This window comes from Salvia splendens, chromosome 12 (genome assembly GCF_004379255.2).
Source record: "Salvia splendens isolate huo1 chromosome 12, SspV2, whole genome shotgun sequence".
In the NCBI taxonomy this organism is placed as follows: domain Eukaryota; kingdom Viridiplantae; phylum Streptophyta; class Magnoliopsida; order Lamiales; family Lamiaceae; genus Salvia; species Salvia splendens.
The window spans coordinates 19521899-19545338 of record NC_056043.1 but is presented as its reverse complement, the minus strand read 5'-3'; the positions used below and the strand labels follow the sequence as shown (position 1 = coordinate 19545338).

The 23440-nt window shown below is 41.5% G+C and overlaps 1 long non-coding RNA gene across 2 annotated transcripts; it reads left to right on the top strand.

Moving 5' to 3' along the window:
• The first annotated feature begins 12343 nt into the window (after window positions 1–12343).
• LOC121757095 lies at window positions 12344–14807 on the top strand. 2 transcript variants are annotated; one of them, XR_006041161.1, is made up of 4 exons: window positions 12344–12934; window positions 14009–14072; window positions 14244–14361; window positions 14572–14807. It is a non-coding gene; the product is annotated as an uncharacterized LOC121757095 (long non-coding RNA). The 2 variants fall into 2 exon arrangements; XR_006041160.1 differs by lacking the exon at window positions 14572–14807 and having other exon boundaries at window positions 12349–12934; window positions 14244–14531.
• Window positions 14808–23440: the final 8633 nt, after the last annotated feature.

Here is a 23440-nt window from a genome sequence, read left to right as displayed (position 1 = left end):
AATTCACATCAAGATTTTGGATCAGCCTACAACATGAGCTAGGCACTCAACTTAACTTCAGCACAGCATTTCACCCGAAGACGGATGGGCAATCCGAAAGAACGATCCAAACCCTCGAGGATATGTTGAGAACCGTGGTGTTAGACCGAGGAGGAAGTTGGGAGTCCGCACTACCACTAATTGAGTTTGCCTACAACAACAGTTTCCAGGCAACGATAAACATGGCGCCGTACGAAGCCTTGTACGGGAGAAAGTGTAGATCCCCGCTCTACTGGGACGAAGTTGGTGAGAGAAGGGTACTCGGGCCCGATGCAGTCGAAGAAATGGTTGGAATCATTCGACAAATTTGTGCGAGGATAAAAGAAGCTCAAGACAGACAGAAGTCATACGCGGATGCACGACGAACCGACTTACAATTTCAAGTGGGCGACAAAGTCTATCTCAAGGTGTCCCCGTCGAAAGGGATAACGCGCTTTGGTGTCAAGGGAAAATTGAAACCGCGATTTATTGGGCCTTATGAAATCCTTGAAGGAGTGGGTTCTGTTGCCTACCGTTTGACGCTACCCCCAAGCCTTGGAAACGTGCACAACGTCTTTCATGTGTCGCAATTGCGGAAATACGTGTTTGACCCAAAGCACGTGATTCATTACGAAGAAGTCATTTTGAACCCGGACTTGAGCTACCAGGAGAGACCCCACATGATTTTAGACCGGAAGATCCAGAACGTGAGAAATAAACCAGTTGCATACGTGAAAGTATAGTGGAGAAACCTTAGGGACGAAGAAGCCACGTGGGAGCTTGAGGACAAGATGATGAAATCGTACCCAGAACTCTTCTTATGAAGGTACCAAATTTCGGGACGAAATTTCTTTTAAGAGTGGTAGGATGTAACGCCCCACTTTTTGAACCCTAATTTTTTTCGAACCCTAAGTCGAGTGCTTTTATTTCTTTGATGGTCGCGAATTAAATGACAAATAGTTATGTGACTTCCTTGGTGACCTAATTTTGTTTTGACCAAGTCAAATTCATTGATTTTATAACGTGGCTTTTAAATAATTGATGCGGGATGAAATATATTGCGGTGAATTATTTCTTCCTAAGGGTGAGTGAGATTTAAATAGGATCATCATTATTACCTTGCCCTTTTATTTAGAATTTTCGACCCCTATTAATTATTGGAGAGGAATTCTATTTTCTTGGATTTAATTATTTGCTTGGGATAATTATCCAATTAAATCCAAAGCCTAATTACTTTATTTCTTCATGAGGAAATCGACTCCTATTGTTGTACTAAGGGAGATTTCGAAATCTTCCAAATTTTGTGAGAGGGAGGAATTATTTATTATTTATTTGGATCCCTTCTTTATTTCTTTCCATGAATGAATTGGAATATCCTAGCAATTCTTACTTTACTTTATTTTATTAAAGATTTGGAAATTTTTCCTTGTGGGAGGGCCAAATCACACGCCTACTTCCTTATAATGAGGGAGGATTTTTATTAATTTTCTGCTCCATATTATTTTATTCTACTCCGTGAAATACAAATTTAATCATAGGCTAATTAAATAGCCTATGATTTTTGAAATTTCCTCCTTATTCCTCCCCAAATTCACGCCACTCTCCGCCTTCAAATCTCCCCAAATCCTCATCTAATTAATTCTCCCAAATCTTTAATTAATTGTGGGGTATTCTATTCTTAACTCTATAAATAAGAGACTAAACCCCTAACCCTAGCCACCACAATCTCACACGCCTACTCCCTCTTTTCACATGCCCATCCCCTCCCCTCCACTCCTCCCACACTTGTTCTTCTACTTCATTCAAGATCCTTTGCACCCTTGCCAAGAGTTTGTTGAAGAATCAAGATTTCTATTTGTTCTACCGATTGTTTCGATCAAGAAAGGTACAATCAAACCTCTATTCTTCATCCTCTCCATTCAAACATTCTTTTGACTCCCTCATGCATATAGTATGTGTAACGCCCGTACTTTTAAAGTACTAAATTAAAGCATGTCATGAAATAATTAATATAAAATATTTATGGATGTTATGTTTCTCGTTAAATGTGCTTCGGGAAGTAGTATGGTATTTATGTGACGATGTGACTTTGGGACGTTTTTATTTAATTATGAAACTTTGGGAGACATGTTGAAGGTCTCGTTGAAATAATGATGACGATATTACTGTATTTAGCATAAGCGATGAGATGCGGGAGATGAATTTTTTATGGAAGATGACGTGCATAAATCGAGGAACGGTTGAGGAGACTATGTTTGGAACAACACCAAATATAGGTTGTGACGTTAGGTGTTCTTTAATTGTTGTTTGTGAAGAACAAGATAAAGTCCCGTGAATCTTAATTAGCGACGGAAGTGCGAGAAAATAAAGTATGTATATATATTTATATTTGGGCTTTCCAAATTAAATTGGAGTCCAATTGACTATCTATAAAAAGGGCTTGGGCCCTAACTATTTAAAAATCTAACCAAGTAATAATATTGCCAAGTTGGGCTTACAACAAAATGAGCCCAACAATTAAATAAGGTGTTGGGAGATGTTTTGAGCCCAACAAACATGGAATTTAATTAATTCAAGCCCAAAGACCCTCCTCTTCTTCTTCTTCTTCTTCTTCTCCTTCCCTCCCCCCCCTCCTCAGCCGACGCCTCTCCCCCTTCAAGGTGGAGACCCTCCAAATTTCCACCTCTCCACCTTCTATCTTCTCCCATCAATGCCTACAAACCAAGAGTCACCCACCACTTATTCATTTACCTCTTCTCTAACTCTCCACAACTTGCACAAAGAAAAAAAAGATTGAGAGAGGGAGCCGAGAGAGAAACCAAAGGGAAGAGGAGGAGGATTCTTTTTCACCATTCTTGTTCACTAACCACCAAAACCAACCAAGTTGAAGGTATATTTCTCCCCTATCCTAAAGCATGAATTGTTGAATGTATATATATATATTGCCATCATTCCATAATTCTTCCATAACCAACTTAACCAACTCAACTTGTAAAACAAATCAAACGATCGCCGTATGTAATCAAAAGTCTTAAAGAACTTAACTTTATATTGAGAGTGTATGTTGCGGGTTGAATCGGGGTCGTTCGGAGTGGTTTCAGAAAAGGGGAAGCCGCCGCCGCGCTTGACATCCCCAGTGGCGGACAGCGGCTCCTGGTGGCGACGGCAGTAGCTCTCCTTCCCCGCGGCGGCAGGAGTGACGCCAGCTGCACGGCAGCGGCGCCGTTTGATTCTCTTCGCGGCAGTAGCGACGGCGGCTGCGAACAGGGACGGCCACGGCAGCTGCAGTGGATGTCGAGATCTCGACGACGGTACGGCAGTAGTAACCCGACGTTTCTGGTGGCGGCGGCGAGCCAAGGCGAGCGACGGAGGGGGGCTTATAGTCGCTGTCGAGAGAGAGAGAGAGAGGGTGGTGTGAAAGAAGAAAGAAAATTTGGGCCACTTTTGGTTTATTTGTGGAATGGGGCCTTTGTTGTTAGTTTGTGGCGTTATTAGTTAAAATTGGAAGTTTAGTTAAAGTTGGGCCTCTTTAAACTAAGCTTTGGGGCTTTCTAAAAATTTTTTTAATTGGAGGAATAAGGTGGGCTAAGTAAATATATCTTTTGGGCCGCCAATTAAATTAAATCGCGGGAAATTATTTAATTAAATTTTGGAATATTTTGAAAGATGAATAATTTTATCCTAAGTATGAAATAATATATTTTCAAAGATAAATAATTGCGATAATTAAAGTATACGCTTAAATAACTTTTTTGAAATTATTTTCGACGTCACGGAAAATACGAGGAACCAACGGAGGAAAGAACGAGCGTAAGCGGCCGACCGGCGTCGCACGCGATGCCTTTGGCAGCCGCCGAATAATTGAAAACACACGAACACCGAGAAAAAAAATTAAAAAATTTTAATCAGAGTGCATGCATTCTAAATACCTTCGTTACCGAGAATTTGATATGAACTTTATGTATTTTCCGAAAAGGTGGTTCGCACGGCCGCTAGAGTCGGAACGAGAAGCTACTTAAGGAAAACTCTAAGCTTTGAGGTGGGCTTTATTACTTAAATCTTTTTATTTGAAATTGATATGTTCAAGGTGAAATAAGGGAGGTTTTTAAATAGTATGTCTTGCCGTATTTTGTTTTTGAATTGCCTATCTGATTGTCTACTAGAATAAAGTTCTACTAGACGTTGATGGTTAACGAATTCGGGTCTAACTAGGGGCTATGCCCTACATAGACTAGTGCACTGATGGGGACCGTGAGCCGTCCCATAGGTCGGCCGGTCCAGTGATCAAGTTTGTGGCCACATTCTCGTTATACATGATGGTTCAGATATGGTATATGATGAAGGATGACGATTGTCCGTGCGGACACTATTTTATTAAATGAGTGATTTTAGTGTTTCTCGGCCTTTTAAAGAAAAACCCGAGTTTCACTCAATGATGGCTGACATAATTCTATCGATAAACGTATTTCGGGCATGAGTTCACTGGGTGCATCAAGTACTCAGCCCCTGCATATGTTTTCCCTATGTGCAGGTTGAGCGAGGACGGGAGGCGAAGGATGTTGAGCAATGATTCCGGAATTTTATTCAATAACTGTTCTGGTTACTATTGTGTCTTCATACATAGTAGTAGCCAAACTCTCAATTGCTTCCGCTACTCTACGTTTTAAGAATTTCTTTTATTTCCTTTGAATTGTCAAACTATGTCATTCACGTTATGTACTTTCGGGATTTGGAACTTTGATTTGATAATGGAATTTCGCCTTTTGATCTACATGTCGTACCCCTTGATTGTTTTTCCCCCTTCTTCTCCGCTTCTTAATTCCCCCATTAGTCGCGATCAACCGTGTTTTCTATCCTTAGAAAATGCGGTCGTGAAAGAATGGTATCAGAGCAATTTTTCCTTCCGCTCTGGACCGAGATTCGTTTATTCAATCTAGTCTAGATTCGTTTTGCTAGACTAAAAGAGTATCCATTTAATGTTCAATACTCCGTTTCACCGCGCTCAACTAGAAAGAAGGTAAAAGTTTGAACGAGGCATATTGGAAGTAATAACGAATGGGAATGTTTGAGAAGTAGACTTCAACAGCCTTTGGTGTAGGCTAGTCGTTCATACGAATTTCTTCGTTGATGACGATACAAGTATTGATGGAACGAATGGGGCGCGAATCCCAAGGGATGATGAGATGGCGAGATAAGGATAACCTTGTGAAGCGCGACTAACGCTAGATCGAGAGATCGATGAAATTGCAGATTGCTACGTTTATAAAATATGCAACATCTATCCATAGATGATAACAAAAAAAAGGGAAAGAATTGTTATGACTTTTCCTTATGGAAATCGATAGGTATATCCACGGTAGCACGTATGACGTTCTCTACGTGTTTTTATCCTTCTCTGCCTTGCTTATGCTTTTTCTTCGACTCGTTACTAAGGGAACTTACTTTTATGTAGATGGCGATCATGATCCACACACCGCTAAAGGGAAGGTACGTCAAGAATGGACTACGGGCAGTGGAACTGTATCGGGGGTTCGAGAGGGACGAGAGGGCCCCTTTGATGTCCTATGTTTCTGACTACTTGGCACTATGGCGGGATGCTCATGGGTGTGGAGTGAGGCACTATGAAGGTATTAAGAGATTGATTGATGGATTACCGGCGCCTTGGAATAGGTGGGTCGACGAGGCTTCGCGGCCATACATTTGGCATAAGCTCCCCGACTATAGTGTGCAAGGAGACATGCATGGTTTTGTGAAAGTTCTCTTGGAAGCCCTGGTCGATGCTCGTAACGGACCACCACCCTATGCCCCACCTGGAAGGGAGGCATCCTCATCGAGTCGCAGCCCCTACAGCGGGGGTCGGTACGAGGGTGAGACGCCGCAACCAAACTTCCCCAAGAGGAGGAGGCTTGGAATGCGTACCTCCGCACCTCCCGCGACAGAAGTCCTTGTGGTCGATAAGCATATCGACGTAGCTACTTATGTGAGGGAGAAAGATGAGGAAGAGGAGGAAGATCCTCTTGAAGATGAAGAAGAACCCCTTGAGGATGAGGAAGAACCTCTTGAAGACGAGAAGGATCCCATGGAGGAAGAGGATGACCCCGAGGAAGAGCCCCTTGAAAGGGAGATTGAAGTCGAAAGCGAGGGAGGGGTGAACGTTGAGAGAGCTCCCAAGGAATAGTGTTCTCTTTCTGTTTTGTTAGCTTTCGAATGTTTTGCTTTGACGAACTGTGTAATGTTTTCTTTTGAGTTTTGGTTGCACTTGTTGCAAAGACCTTGTGGAAACACGTACTTGTTTTTAAGTTAATAAAATTCCCGTTGTTTTATCGTTGTGCTTGTTTTTACCTTGTTATGTATGGAAAACTTGTGAAATCGCTTTTGGAAAGGTGGTGTGGTGTGGTGTGGTGATGGTAAAATCAGACTTTTGTACTAATGCGTGTGTTGAACAGAATGCCTCCCCGACGTGCAGCAGTTCATCACGAAAACGAGGCAAGCAATGAGACCCAAAGTAGTGTGGGCCCTGAAGGACAACCACCACCACCACCTCCACCACCGCCACACCCGGAACGAAACATTGAGAAGGAGTTTCGAAAGGAACGTCCTCCCGTGTTCGATGGGATGGGAGATCCGGCCAAGGCTGAGACCTGGATTCGGGCCATAGAACGCATCTTCAAGTTCTTAAGGTGCATCGATCAGGAGTGCCTGTCGTGCGTGATCTACCAGCTTACCGGGTCCGCAGAGTTTTGGTGGGAGACCAAGCAGCGGACGATGGCGCAGGACCAATTAGATGCCCTGACGTGGGAAGACTTTAAGGTGGAACTGTATGACAAATATATTCCAAGGAGCTACCGCAAGGCAAAGGAGGCCGAGTTCTACAACCTAAAACAGGGGCGGATGACCGTGACGGAATATGACCGTGCCCTATGTGACATGTCTCGATATGCACCGGAACAGGTAAATACTGACGAGAAGATGGCAGAAAAGTTTTGTGCCGGTCTGAGGCACTAAATCAGGATGGCTTTAGCATGCCGTGGAAGGCTCTCGTATGCCGAGTCGTTGTCTCGTGCACTGGACGTGGAGGAAGCAATGCCACGGGAAAAGACTATTACATCCACTACTCCAACACCACCGACCCCAAAGCAGAATTTCCGAGACAAGAGAAAGTAGGACGGGAACCGCGAACCCTTTGACAACAAGAGGTTCCAAGATACCCCAAACTCTGCCCGGGGAAAAGGAAAGCAAGCTGCTCCATACCAAAGTGGAGAGTACCGTCAGAGAGCACCTCCTTGCGCCAAATGTCAGAAGAATCATGTGGGGGAATGCAGAGTCGGGACAAACGTGTGCTACAAGTGTGGTGGAGTTGGACACATCGGCAAAGAGTGCCCGAACAACAATAACACGGGAGTTGGGGGAACACCGAATGGGCTCGAGGGAATCCTACACCACCTCCGCAGCCGTAGCAGCGTCGCCTACCATATCCCACTCAAGCTAGAGCCTATGCCTTGGGACGCAAGCAAGCTAAAGCCCCACAGGGAGGTCCAAAACAAGATAATCTGGCAGGTATGGGAACACTACTTGGCATGCCTGTTGCTGTTCTGTTTGATACGGGTGCGTCGCACTCCTGCATAAATGCTTTAAGACTTCCTGTCGATGAACTTGAACATAAGATGAACGTGAACTCACCGGTAGGAGGCCTTATAGACCTTTCACAATCTTGCTCGAACATAGAATTTATGGTGGGAGAACTTAGCTTAACGGCTCACAACCTACATGTTATGTCAATGGATAACGTTGACATTATTCTGGGAATGGACTGGCTAGCTGAAAACTATGCCACTATCCGATGCCAAGAGAGACAAATCTCATTACAAACCCCGGGGAAGGAGCCCTCTACCTTCCACGGGATTTCGATGAATCAGCGGACTTGTGTGATATCGGCACTTCAAGCAACTACGATGATTAGAAAGGGGCGTCCTGCCTATCTCGTTTATCTACAAGGACATGACAAGAAAGAAAGGAAAGTTGAAGATGTGGCGGTAGTACGTGAGTTTCCCGACGTATTTCCCGATGCTTTGCCAGGCCTCCCGCCTGACCGACAGTTGGAGTTTACTATCGATCTGGAACCAGGAGCCGCACCAGTATCGAAAGTACCTTATAGGATGGAACCGAAAGAGTTGGAAGAACTCAAAATTCAGCTAGAAGAACTATTGGACTTGGGTTTTATCAGACCCAGCGTATCGCCATGGGGAGCACCTGTGCAGTTTGTGAAGAAGAAAGACGGAACACTGAGAATGTGCATAGACTACCGGGAATTGAACAAATTAACTCTCAAGAACAAGTATCCTCTGCCAAGAATAGATGACCTGTTCGACCAACTCAGGGGAGCAGGAGTATTTTCAAAAATGGATTTAAGGTCGGGATATCACCAGCTGAGGGTACGAAGGGAGGACATACCCAAGACGGCATTCTGAACGAGGTATGGGCATTATGAGTTTGTAGTAATGCCGTTTGGACTGACAAATGCACCTGCAGTATTTATGGACTTAATGAATCGAGTATTCCATCCATACTTGGACAAGTTCGCCCTGGTGTTCATAGATGATGTACTGGTTTACTCGAAGAACGAAAAAGAACATGAGGAGCACCTAAGGATCACGTTGGAAACACTAAGAACGGAGAAGTTGTACGCCAAGTTCAGTAAGTGTGATTTCTGGCTAAAGGAAGTGAATTTTCTGGGGCATATTGTGACGGCCGAAGGGATTCGAGTTGACCCCACAAAGGTGGAGGCCGTACAACAGTGGAAGGCGCCAAAGACCCCAAACGAGATTCGGAGTGTCCTTGGACTGGCAGGATACTATCGGAGATTTATTGAAGGATTTTCTAAAATCGCAAGGCCGATGACTCAACAACTGAAGAAGGGGACCAAGGTTAATTGGACACCGGAGTGTGAGGCTAGCTTCCAGTTGCTGAAAGAGAAGTTGACCACCGCACCTATTCTAGCCGTACCGGAACCAGGGGTAGACTATGTGGTTTACACTGATGCGTCGAAGGTTGGACTGGGGTGTGTTTTGATCCAGAACGGTAAGGTGATTGCCTATGCTTCGCGTCAATTGAGGCCACACGAGTTAAACTACCCTACCCATGACTTGGAATTAGCAGCCGTGGTGCATGCATTGAAGATTTGGAGGCACCATCTCTACGGAGTTCGGTGTGAGATTTTTACCGACCATAAGAGTCTAAAATACTTCTTTGAACAGAAAGACTTGAACATGAGGCAACGCAGATGGCTTGAATTAGTCAAGGATTATGACTGTGGCATTAATTATCATCCGGGCAAAGCATATGTAGTAGCAGATGTACTGAGCCGGAAAGCCCAACCACAGTTGGCTACCTTTCTTACTCAAGAAGAAGAGTTGATTCGCGAATTCAGCAAGATGCGATTGGAAGTAGTAAGAACTCCGGAGACCGTAAAAGGAAAGATTGCCACCTTAGTAATTGCACCCGATCTGCGAACAAGGATAAGAGAGGGTCAACGAAATGATGAAAATTTGGAGAAGGTTCGACTGAAGGTGAGGAAAGGCGAGCAAGAGAAATTTCGAGAGGAGGCTGATAATGCTCTCACCTACTAGAGGAGACTATGTGTGCCGAACGACGAAGGACTTCGAAATGAAATTTTGACCGAGGCACACGAGACTCCATATACCGCTCATCCTGGAAGTACAAAGATGTACCAGGACTTGAAAGGATCATTCTGGTGGGATGGAATGAAGAGGGACATAGCTTCGTTTGTGGAGAAATGCTTGGCGTGTCAGCAAGTAAAAGCTTTACATCAACGACCTTATGGGAAACTGCAACCGTTGGAAATTCCGGAGTGGAAATGAGAACATATCGCCATGGATTTTGTGACAGGTTTACCGAAGACCCGGCAAGGGAATACAACCATTTGGGTAATCATAGACCGCCTCACCAAGAGTGCGCATTTTATACCTATCCCTATAACTCATGGATCCGACAAACTGGACCGGATTTATGTGAAAGAAATCATTCGGCTACATGGGGTGCCAGTAACAATCACGTCAGACCGAGATACAAGGTTCACTTCAAAGTTTTGAATAAGTCTGCAACGAGAGCTTGGTACACGACTGAATTTTAGTACTGGTTTCCATCCACAAACCGATGGACAATCCGAGAGAATGATTCAAACTCTCGAGGACATGTTGAGAGCCGTGGTTCTTGACAGAGGAGAAAATTGGGAAGTTGTACTACCGTTGATCGAGTTTGCCTATAACAATAATTTCCAGGCGACAATAAATATGGCCCATATGAAGCATTGTATGGGAGGAAGTGTAGATCACCACTCTATTGGGATGAGGTTGGTGAAAGAAGAATACTCGGGCCAGATTCAGCCGAAGAGATGATTGAGATCGTACGACAAATTCAACGAAGGATAAAAGAAGCTCAAGACCGACAGAAGTCGTATGCTGATGTCCGGCGTACAGAATTACAGTTCAACGCTGGAGATAAGGTGTTCTTAAAAGTATCTCCGTCGAAGGGGATAACGAGGTTTGGCGTAAAGGGGAAGTTGAAGCCACGTTACGTAGGGCATTATGAAATTCTTGAGAAGGTGGGACCCGTAGCGTATAAGTTGGCACTACCACCGAGTTTTGGGACCGTTCATAATGTTTTCCATGTGTCACAATTACGAAAGTACGTGTTCGATCACAAACATGTGGTTCATCAAGAAGAAATGATTTTGAATCTCGACTTGAGTTATGAGGAGAAGCCCGAAGCTATTCTGGACAGGAAGGTGCAAGAATTAAGAAATAAGTCGATCGCATCCGTGAAAATACTTTGGAAACACCATGTCCACGAGGAGGCTACTTGGGAACTCGAGGATAAAATGAAAGAGAAATACCCAGAGTTGTTCGTTAGAAATGAGTAAATTTCGGGACGAAATTTTTGTTAAGGTGGGTAGAATGTAACGCCCGTACTTTTAAAGTACTAAATTAAAGCATGTCATGAAATAATTAATATAAAATATTTATGCATGCTATGTTTCTCGTTAAATGTGCTTCGGGAAGTAGTATGGTATTTATGTGACGATGTGACTTTGGGACGTTTTTATTTAATTATGAAACTTTGGGAGACATGTTGAAGGTCTCGTTGAAATAATGATGACGATATTACTATATTTAGCATAAGGGATGCGATGCGGGAGATGAATATTTTATGGAAGATGACGTGCATAAATCGAGGAACGGTTGAGGAGACTATGTTTGGAACAACACCAAATATAGGTTGTGACGTTAGGTGTTCTTTAATTGTTGTTTGTGAAGAACAAGATAAAGTCCCGTGAATCTTAATTAGCGACGGAAGTGCGAGAAAATAAAGTATGTATATATATTTATATTTGGGCTTTCCAAATTAAATTGGAGTCCAATTGACTATCTATAAAAAGGGCTTGGGCCCTAACTATTTAAAAATCTAACCAAGTAATAATATTGCCAAGTTGGGCTTACAACAAAATGAGCCCAACAATTAAATAAGGTGTTGGGAGATGTTTTGAGTCAATGTTTGTGACTGATTGGTAATACATATTATCTAAAGGTGATAACTCGTGCGCGAAGCGTGATAACAAAGGGAAAGCAGTACTTGAAATCTAAACGGTTGGTGGTGTTGAGCAGAAATAAATGAATTACTATGGATGTCTTGAAACTCCGAGTGTCGTGGTGTCTTCACACATGACTTCACTCTTCTCTTGGATGCTTCCGCTGTGACATTTTCTTTACTTATCTTTATTAAACTTTGAAACTGTTTATTTGGATGTGGAAAACTCGTTATCTTTTGGATAATGTCTAACCTTAAAGTCTTTTCCTTTATTAAACATAAATACCCTTGGTCGTTTATTTATTTAACCTAAATTCTTGGTCAAACCGTTATTGAAACCCTAGTTGTCTATGTTTGCTCATTAAGTCCCTTAATCACGATCGGCCGCATTTATTAACCCTAAAGGGCGGTCGTGACAGGCGCTGCTGGAGCAGTAGCGTACCGGTGGCGCAAGGGAGACGGCGATTTCACAGGTGAGAAGGGGAGAGTGTCGCTGCTTGTAACGCCCGTACTTTTTAAGTACTAATTAAAATATGTTGTGAATTAGTTAAATTGAATTATTGTCGTCATGCTATGCTTCTCGTTATTTTTTTTCTTTATGATGGAGTATAGTATTTACGTGCTAGGTATGAAATGAGACGTCCCTTTATTTAAATGATGGAGGTTACTAGGAGACGTGTTCGAAAGTCTCGTTGAAGTAATGATGTTGATGTTACTATACTTGGCATGATTGAATGAGATGGATTTTATAGTACTTGGAATAACACCAAGTTACTACGAGACAAATAATAATTTGTCTAAACGAAAGGAAACGAAAAAAAAATATAAGAAACGAACAAAAATAAATATATAAGAACTTGGGCCGACCCAAGTAAATATAAATTAAAGTACCAATGTCCTTAACAATTTTAAAAGAGTGTTGGGCCATCAAACTCTCTTATTTTTTTTCCCAACTTGAGCCCAACTCCACAAATAATATGTTGGGCCCTATTTATTCCTAAAATTTTGTACAAGCCCAAAATCTTTCCTCTCCTTCCCTAACGCCATGGAGACTCCTAATCTTCCATCTCCCACCCTTCCATCTTCCAATCTTCAATTCTACAATCAAAGGTCACAAGTTAAATATCAGTTTCTTCACTTCCACATACATTTTTACATCTACAAATTTCAAGCAAATCCAGAGAGAGAGAGAGAGCCGACGAGAGAGTGAGAAGCTGAAGAAAAAAACTGCTGTTTTTTTTCAATTGCACACAAAACAAGCCAAGCCAAGGAGCTCATCCCTTTCGATCCCACCAAGTTCATAGCAACGAAGGTATAATCCCTTCCCTTTGATCATTGTTACACACAGCATATCATCACACATTAATCCCCCAAGTAATCCGATCAAACAACTTAATCTAACACCTTAAATCCAAACGCCAAAAAGAACATAACTTTCAATGAGAACTTATCTTGCGGGTTGAATCGGGGTGGTTCGGAGTTGTTCCGGGCCTGTTCAGAGTGTTTTCGGGGGGAGGCAGCGAGCAGCGTCCTCTCTTCTCGCTGCAGCGGCAGCTGGCGAACAGCAGCGACGGCGACTCTAGACAGCGACAGACGACGGCTGCGACTGGACTCTGCGACGGCGGCTTCGGCGGGGTAGGACGACGGCAGTAGCAGCGACGGCGTACAACGAATACTGTCGAAGTCGGGCCCGGCGACTGCGCTGACAGCACCGTGGCAGCGGCAATTTGTCTTCCCGGTGAGCAGCGGCCGGCGACGGGGAGTGAATTGGCAGAGGCGGCGACCAATTGAAGAAAAAACATTGTTGAAGAGAAAGAGGGAGATTGAGAGAATGAGAGAGACGGATAGGATGGGGAAGAGAATAGGGATGTGGGCCTTTTTATTTTTTTGAATTGGGCCTCACTAATTTTAAATTGGGGTAAATTTTAAAGATGGGCTCCATTTAATTGTTTGTGCTTTAATATATTAATTCGAGGTATAAGGTGTGGAAATAATTAAGCTTTGGGGCTTTTAACTAAATCTTTGGGCCAATAATTAATTATGGGGAATTTCTTAAGTAATTCTTGATTAATGTCAAGGATGAATAATATATCTCAAGTCCGAAATAAATATAATTTCGAATGGAGATAATCGCGATAATTTACTTATGCGCTTGAATAATTTTGAGGCTTCGTAATTCGATACCATGGAGAAAATACGAGGAGCCAACGGAGGAAGTATTGGTGAAAGCGGCCGACCGGCGTCGCCCCCGACGCCTTGGGTGGCCGCCGAATAATCGAAAATGCACGAAAACCGAGAAACGAGATAAAAGACTTTAATTAGAGTGCATGCAATCTAAATGTTTTCTTTCTTAAGATTGATGTGTACTTTAAATTTTCTCAAAAAGGTGGTTCGCACGCTCGTTAAAGTCGGATCAAGAAGTTTGTTAAGGAAACTACTAAGCTTTCGAGGTGGGATTTATTACTTAAACTCTTTTATTTGCAATGATGTGTATATGGTGAGATAAGGGTGGTTTAAATGTTATGTCATGCCGTATTTTATGTTTTGAATTGCCTATCTGATTGTCTACTAGAGTAATGATCAACTAGACTTTGATGGTTAACGAATTCTGGTCTAACTAGGGTCTAAGCCCTACTTAGGCTAGTGCACTGATGGGGATCGTGAGTAGTCCTTTGGGTCGGCAAGTCCAGTGATCGAGTTTGTGGCCACATTCTCGTTTCGCATGATGGTTCAGATATGGTATGTGATGGAGGATGACGATGATAATTGTTCGCGCGAACACCATTTTATTTATGGAAATGATTTTAGTGTTTCTCGGCATTTTAAAGTAAAACCCGAGTTTCACTCAACGAGGGCTTGACATAACTTTATTGATAAAATGTATTTTGGGAATGAGTTCACTGAGTGCATCAAGTACTCAGCCCCTACATATGTTTTCCCTATGTGCAGGTTGGCGTGGATGGGGGACGGAGGATGTTGAGCATTTGGACGAAGACAGTATTCAATAAATATTCTGGTTGCTATTGTGTCTTCATACATAGTAGTAGCTAACTCTCGATTGCTTCCGCTATGTCAAGTTTTAGAACTCTTATGTTTTCTTTATTCTGTTGGACTAGTTTCCTATGAACTTTATGCTTCGTGATTTCAGACTATATTTTGGTAATAATGTTGTATCTTTTGGTCTACATGTCGTACCACTTGATTGTTTCCCCTTTATTCCCCGCTTCTTAATTCCCCCATTAGTCGCGACCCACCGTACTTTCTATCCTTAGGAAGTGCGGTCGTGACACTGCTGCTATGTCTTTCAATTTAGGGATTTTTAAATTTAAGGGAAATTGGAGAAGTGGAGTGAAGAGGAAACGGTGGAGAAATGAGGCAGAGACGGCGACGCAGAGGACGGCGAGATCACCAGCGCCGGAGATGAGAGTGCGAGAGAGATGGGAGTAGATTGAATAGTGATGAAGTGGGAGACGCGAAAGCCGACCGGATTTTCTCCATGGGCGGCCTTAAGAAAATTCAAGGAAAAGAATTGGAAAGGATTTTCCAAGAATCCCTATTTTTTTAATAAGTGCCCAAGTAATTATTTTCACGGAAATAGAATTTCTCCGGATTTAATTAAAGTAAATAATTAAATTCTGCAGAGTAGTGAAGCCGAGGTAGGATTAAGAAAATCCTATAAGCCGAGACTAAGATATAGGTGCTACCCAATAGGATGCATGCATTCTTTTCTCAAGAGAAATAGTTCAAGTACTAATTAGCATGTTACGTTGTTTTTGTTAAAAAGGCTATTTTTGGCTGGGAGGCCGACGGGAGAATTTTAATTGAGGAGTAAACGTATCAGGTGGGCTTTCTTTTAAATATCCAACACTATAGTGTGGATATAAAGCAAATACTTTTTGAAGTTATGAAATATCATTTTTCTCAAAATGGAGATGTGTTTTTTTTAAAGCTATTGTCATGCCATAAAATGTTTGTTTTCGAGGCCTATCTGTTGGACTGTATGTTTGTTGGTTTTGGCTACGCCAAAACGTTATGATTGGAATAGAGCGCACGAGAGCCGTTAGCCATCCTAGAGAGGTTGGCCAGCGAGGTGTCCGCTGAAGGTGGCCACCATCCCGGCACGATGGAATGACGAATGATGAATGAGGAATGATGAATGAGGAATGATGAATGAGGAATGAGTGATGAAATGATGAGTGATGAATGATGAATGATGAATGATGAATGATGAATGATGAATGATGAATGACGAATGATGAATGACGAATGACGAATGATGAATGATGAATGATGAATGATGAATGATGAATGATGAACGATGGAATGATGATTGATGAACGATGAAAGAACTTAGTATGCGCAGACGAACTTTTAGCTCACTAATGAATTTAGTAAGCTCGGTCCTTTTAAGAAAAACCCCGTGTGTTACTGTTGATGGCTTGACAAAACTATATATAATGTATGTTTTGATTTTCGGCAAGTGCCCACTGAGTACTCATGTACTCAGCCCTGCATGTATTTTCGGCAAGTGCCCACTGATCAGAGTCGATGCTACTTAAGTAAATAAGTGTGGATCTATCGACGCTACGTGTCTTCATACGCGAGGTTGTTCTTTGGACTCTTTCCGCTGCAGTTTGTTATGAGGCCATCCACTACGCTGTCTCTATACCGTCCCTTAAACCGTCTCTTAACTACTATTTGAGCACTATTTGAGGGCCCCACTATCCTTTTTTCCTCCATCCCTTAACTAAGGGACGGAACCTGCAACGCTCCATCTCTTAACCGTCTCTATACCGTCCCTTAATTACTATTCATTCAATTTCATTTAGAATTTTTTTTTCTACCCAATTCAATTTAAACAAACACACTTTATTAAAAACGACACTTTATTAAAAAACACACAAACTAAATAAACACACAAAATAAAAAAGACACAAAATAAAAAAACACACAAAATAAAAAAAAACTACTCCGCCGGCGAATCATCCTCTGGAGGCGGTCGAGGTTTAGGGGGTGTCGGAAGGTCAAGTTGTGCTGCCATAGCAACAATTCCGCTCCACCAGGCCGTGAATTGGGTGTACGAGAAGTGGGAAGTGTCCGCCATTGTGGCGGTCATGTACGCCACCATAAGTGTGTCCGAGCCTCCCCGCGAGCCCGAGGCCGGCTGGCTTGATTCGCCTCGGCCCTTCCTTGCTCTAGCCGCTTTCGCCGCCTTCGTCCCTTGCGGCCGACGGCGCCCACGCGCGGATCCTCCAGCATCGCCGACCGTACCCGCAAACTCCCGGGATTCAGCCTGAGGATGGCTGATGCCATCGGTGTCACCACCAGACGCACCACCAGACGAGTATTGGCCACTCGCCGTATGCTTCGTGCGCTTCGAGGTTGAGCCCGAGCTGGAGCGGAAACCTCCGGCCCACCGTTCCTCGTCCTTGACGGCCTGCCAAACATCAACAAATCTGAATTGATAACCCTCGTCCTGGTAGTAGGCGCGCAAAGCGGACGTCAAAATGTCGGTGGCCGTGGCGCCGCTTTGGTAGCGCGCCTCTTCAGTCGAGTAGATGCCGCATAATTTTTTGATCTGTCGGTCGACTCGGTCAAAGTGAGAGCGGAGCATTTTAACTTTGCACTTGCGGGAGCCTTTCAGCTTTATCTGGTGGTAGACCTCGCAGACCTTTTCCCAGAAACACTTCCTGGTTTGTTGATTCCTGACGATGGGATCGTACGAGACCGTGATCCAGGCGTTGTACACCGCCATCATTTTGAAGTTGCTGTACAGATGCCGGCCAAGATCCTCTTCTTCTTCCTCCTCCTCGTCCTCGCCCGCCTGGGGTTGTACACTGCCAGTGCCACCTCCACCGCCTCGGCCACCTCCACCGCCAGTGCCACCGGGAAAATCCTCCCGGATCTGGGATAATCCCTGCGAATACCGCATGGCGGAGGGACGGACAAATGCATCAAGGTCAAAATTGGGTGGTTGGTACCCCCCCCGACGTCGCCGAACCCTGAGTCCCAGGGGTTGACGAACCAGAACCGCCCAATGTGTTGATCATGGTCTCCCAATCGCCGAACGCGTTGAGATCCCACCCGCCGGAGCCGGAACCGCCGTAGCTGCCGTCGCCGTCGCCGGACATCTTGAGTTGGTTTATGAAAATTTGAGAGAAAATTTAGATGATAGGAAGAATAGATGTGTAGTTGTGTGTGAAATGAGGATGAGTTTAGGAGTATTTATAGAGTAAAAAAATTATAAAAAAAAACAAAAAACGGTATTATTATTACCGTTACAAATTTTTTTTTTTTTATTTAAATTCGAATTTTTTTTAAAAAAATATTTATTGCATTGGCACGTGACGACGCCCACTCGCGGGCCGGCGAGTGGGCGTCACGCACGACATCGGGTTGCTCCACGTCGCCTCGGCACGTGGCGAGACAGCCCGTCTCGTGGCTCACCGGGACGAGACGCGGGATGAGACGGACGAGATGGAGGCTGCAACGCGTCGCGCCGGCGTCCCGTCTCACCGGGATGAGACGCGAGACGCTGGCGAGACCCGTAGTGGATGGTCTGAGAGTATAGTGAACTCTCATCATCGAAACTCTTATTCTTTTTGACAAAATGCTATTGTTAATCAAATCCTTGTAATCGAATACTTGGATCTTATCTTATCATATTATTTGACTTTTCAATGTGCAAGTTCTATCCTCATTCCTTCTCTATTTCTTTAAATCCTTTTATTAGTCACGATTTATCCGCTTTTGCTATCCTTGGCAAAGTGCGGTCGTGATATAACGATCAACGAATCTTAATTCGATTTTAACCGCATCTCCGCCGTCTGGCTCGCCGGCACCGAGCTCCGCCGCACCAGTACCCCCGAGCCCACCCCTCACGGAATCTCCTGGACCTTCCGTAAAGACATCACTCGCTACTCCTCCCTCTTCACCTTCACAACAATCAATTCCAGATCATTCTATAGCTATTGCATAACACAAATTAACCAACAATTCATAACTAAAATGGTGAAGTCAGCAAATTTTCAATAAAACCTAATTGGTGATTGGTGAACAGAAAGTATTTGGGGGAAATGATTGTTTACCGGCGTATTTACAGATAAATCTTCCGGCAGTGATCAGCTCCGCCGCATAGAAGCCCCATCTCTTTTTCTCGTGTTTTACAATCTTCAACCTCAAATTCACCCCACACTGAGTCGCCCTGTTGCCGCACAGAGAGCCATACTTGCAACTCGGTCCGCATTCTAGATTCAAGCAGGGGCAAAAATCATCGCCGCAGCCTTTTGTGCAGTCGCAACCGGTGGCGCCGTCGACGCGGAATAGAAAAAGAGAGGGGGATCGGGTGGGGCATCGTGATCGGAGCCCCATGGCTGGCGGAAGGGATGGGAAGCTTCTCAAAACCTCTGGAAGCGTCGGAGGTTCTGCCGGAAGTTACATTGGTGGAGAGGTGGTGCAAGGTTTTGCAAGTTGAGGAGATGGAGACTAGCTCGGTGGGATTGAGGTAAGGAATGACGATGGGGCGCATTGGAAGAATGGTTCGCCGGTTTGATGGTAGTTGATTTTCCGGCAGTGTGGTTCCTCCATTGTAGAATTGGGCAGAGGTCCAACCGTCCGAATTCGTAGAATTGGGAGGAGGCCTAGGATTCGGTGCCGGCGAGCCAAACGGTGGAGATGCGGTCAAAATTGAATTAAGATTCGTTGACCGTTAACTTTTAACGGTTCCGTCAAATTCGGACCAAATGTGACCTGTTTTTATTTGTGAGGGGCCGAATAATTCAAAAGATAATGTTTTGGACCAAAATCAATAAATTGCAATATGTTAAGGACCAAATTGGGCCTTTACTATAAATTATACTCTAGTTAGGATAACTCTCAACTATAGTACCTATATTTAAGTAGATTCGACGTCAATGAAATGTTTCAGGTTGATGTGAAATTAAAGTATGAAGAAACGTATGGTGGCGTTCGGTTGTCATGAGACTATCCATCTAGGATTAAATTATGAGATTATTTTAGTTGGAGGGGGAGGTTATGACTAATTATCATGAGACTATCCATCTAGGATTAAGTTGTGGGTTCAATCTTATGAACCAAACATGATACATATTTAATCATGGGTGTGAACACTATTTTAAATACTCTTATCTTCATTTATCTTATTTTATCAATTATGCATTAATTCCCGTGTCGTTTCAAATATTTTTATTTTTTGGCATACTTAATAACCAATTAGTGTTGTTGTCGAATAAGGATGGGATACAGCTGTTAATATATAAATAGATGTACGTGATGCACTTTATGTTAGGTAATTAGTACTTTGAACTAATTTGACAGCTAGTTTGATGATTAAAAATTTGATATTAAAAAGATATAACATGAAAAAGGAAGAAAAGCATGTCAATCCGGTAACATTAATTTACAAGTGGGCTAGGTAAATTTGAATACTACCGCCGTCGCATTTCAAGTGATTAACTGCTTTTTGATACGTGTTTAGAGAAAATGATAATAAATAGTTAAAATAGAAAAAAAGTAAATTAAGTAGAGAATAATGTAGATGCGACTATTTTCTATACTATTCTATCTCTTGCTGTATTTTCACTCCACTTTACTATTTATTGTCATCTTCGTAAAACAACTTCGAAAAAGAAATTAATCACTTGAGTTGGGACTTATGCTTCAACATAAATCCAAAATTAAATCTAGTAGATGATCAAATATTTCAAAGAGAAAAAAAATGTGGCGTAATAACTTATGCTTAACCTGAAAGTTGTTATGGGAAAAAAGTATCACATCACACATTTTTTCAGTCTCAATTTTTTTTTCCATGTCAAATATATGTCATTGCTGCAACGTAGAAAATAGGTTTAGAAATTAGAACTAAATTCTGATGAATTTCGTGGAAAATATGCTGCTTTGACCACCTCTAGTGTATTATCTTGAAGTAAGCCATCACAGGTTTTTCTTTATTCAAAGTACATGAATGTTATTTCTGTGTAATTGACAGGAAAACAACTTAATTCCGTAGTCTAAATTGAATAATTTGTAAAATGTTATTGACTGTAAAAAGAATTTTTGCAAGTAGTTGTCGCTTTTCAAAATTTAAACGAGTTTAGTGATTGGAAAAAGGGACGTCAGGCATTAAATGGGATCCACAATAAAGACCTTTTTCGTCAAACAATACAAATTTCACTATCTATGATTATCAATGAAAAATCCCTCTAGATATTTACATGTTAATGCAGATAACTATGACTCTTGATGATAATATAAACAAATATATGTTGACGTTTGAAACAAAATTATTATAACAATATTTTATATGATATTAAAAAAGAACTGAGACAATTATACAAGTTTATTGAGTCATTCACCTATTATTATTTGCTGACTACTAATGTACAAATTGATCAAGTAGTATATACTTCATCTGTCTTATTCAAAATACTCACATTTTTTAATGATGAGAAAGTATAAAATACCTAATCAAATATTCCCTCTGCTCCATAGTATTGAAATCATTTTGTTATTTTGATACGTTCTATTGTAGTGGAGTCATTTCCCTTTTTAGTAAAAGTCAACACATTTCTTCTCAGTTACTTTTCCTTCTCTCTACTTTTCCCTCTCTCATACTTTATTACTCCCTCCGTCTCGGCTAAGATGACACATTCCTTGACCGGCATGTGATTTTAAGAGTTATTGGTTGAAGTCTTTAACTGGAGTGAGAAAATGTGGGTGTAAGTATTAAAACAGAGAGAGAATGAGAGATGAATATTTTAATAGGAGTGGAAAAAATGGTTTGTTGTATTAATTGGAAAGAGAAAGTTTCCAAAAAAGAAAATGTGTCAACTTAGTTGAGACAAATTAAAAAGGGAAACGTGTCATCTTAAATGAGACGGAGAGAGTATCTTTTTATTTAATACATTAAACACATTTTTCTTAATCTACGTTTCGAAAAGAAATGTCTCCACTACTATGGAACGAAGCGAGAAGTATATTTGAACTTTAAATTTAGTCCAATTCAGAAAATGGTTCGTCCAACCCTCTCAGAAAAATTGTCCAAACCTCCGGGCCCAAGGTCACGAAGACCATCTCCACCAAATAATTTAACAACTTTCTTGAAACAGGTATCAACAAGTTGCAAGTTGAAAATAAAGAAGTCACCACCAAATAATTTAACAAATTTCTTGAGAAGAGTATCAACAAGTTGGAAATAAAGAAGTCACCCCCTATAGTGAGTAGAGCGGCGTGTATTTTAGGATTTTAGAATACTATTATTTGGAGCATAAATTAATTTTCCTAAAATATGGGATACTGAAATCCACACATCGTGTATCACGAGAAGACTATTGTACTATAAAATTATGGAGACATCATTTAATAATATAGAATCTCGTGATATGCCAGTTAAGATCCTAGCAAGCACCAACTCAGTCGATGCATCAAAACAAATTAGGAAAATAGAGAATCTGAAGGTGATGCTGACATTCCAGTTAATGTATCTCAAGATTCTAGGAATCATGCATTGTACCGTAAAGCATTTTTCCTTTCAAAATGTTAAGTTGATTGCAGCTGTTCACAACTTGGCCACTTTAACCATCTTTGCACTTGCATAAAAATAAAAGAAAAATAATAAAACTCTTGCCACAAATAGGGTTAGATCGATACGGTATACCGTACCGAAATGGGCATACCGCATACCGTACTGAAAAATACGGTACGCGAAAATACGATACCGCACCGCGTCGATTATTTCGGTATACCGAAAATTCGGTATATGAAAATATGAAAACCGTTACCGTACCGATATTTCGGTATACCGTACCATGCTGCGGTATACAGCAAATCATACCTATTTGATATATAAAATTATAAAATATTGAAAATAACTTTCTAGAAAATGTCCAAAATGATAAAATTCCATCACAATCAAACATAGTTCAAAACATTCAAAATTAATATAACTTCCAAAGGGATAATAATATTGTAACGACATGTTTATATCAATATTCATACAATTTCCAAAAGGTTAACCATAACATAGTTTGAGCAGAGAAAGTGATGGTAGAGCTTCCATTATGCATCAATCATCAATTCATCATCAACAACTGGTATGAAAAAGCAAATTAATTTAATTTAAATATCCAAGCATTGATAGTCCAGAGTCTTTGTCCTAGCGACAATAAGCTTAGACATTATTGCATGAGGTGCCGAGTTCGAGCTCATCAGTTGTAATTTCCTCCTATCTATAGTATAGGAGTTTATTTGTAATTAATTTCCTCCTATCTATAGTATAGGAGTTGAAGTTTATTAGTAATTAATTTCCTCCTATGTATAGTATAGGAGTTGGAGTTTATTTGTAATTTCAGTTTATTTGTAATTAATTTCCTCATATCTATAGTGTAGGAGTTTATTTGTAATTTATCTAGGAGTTTATTTGTAATTAATTTGCTACTATCTATAGTATAGGAGTTGGAGTTTATTTGTAATTTCAGTTAATTTGTAATTAATTTCCTCCTATTTATAGTATAGGAGTTTATTTGTAATTTTCTCAGTTTATTTAAAAAAAAATTCAAAGCTTCAGCACCATGGGGTCAACACCTACCCTAAAATTAATTTAATAAAATTTTTTAAAAAAATACCCAAGCATTCATAGAATCATAGAAACACATGAATCATAACAGACTATTTGAAATCGACGGTGAATTAGAGATCTAGGTTACGCTTTTGTTTTGAATCTTTTGATAATTATAAACTAAATTTAAATCAAATTGTAGTAATAAATATTAATAATGATCCATTGTATTTGAGTCTTTGA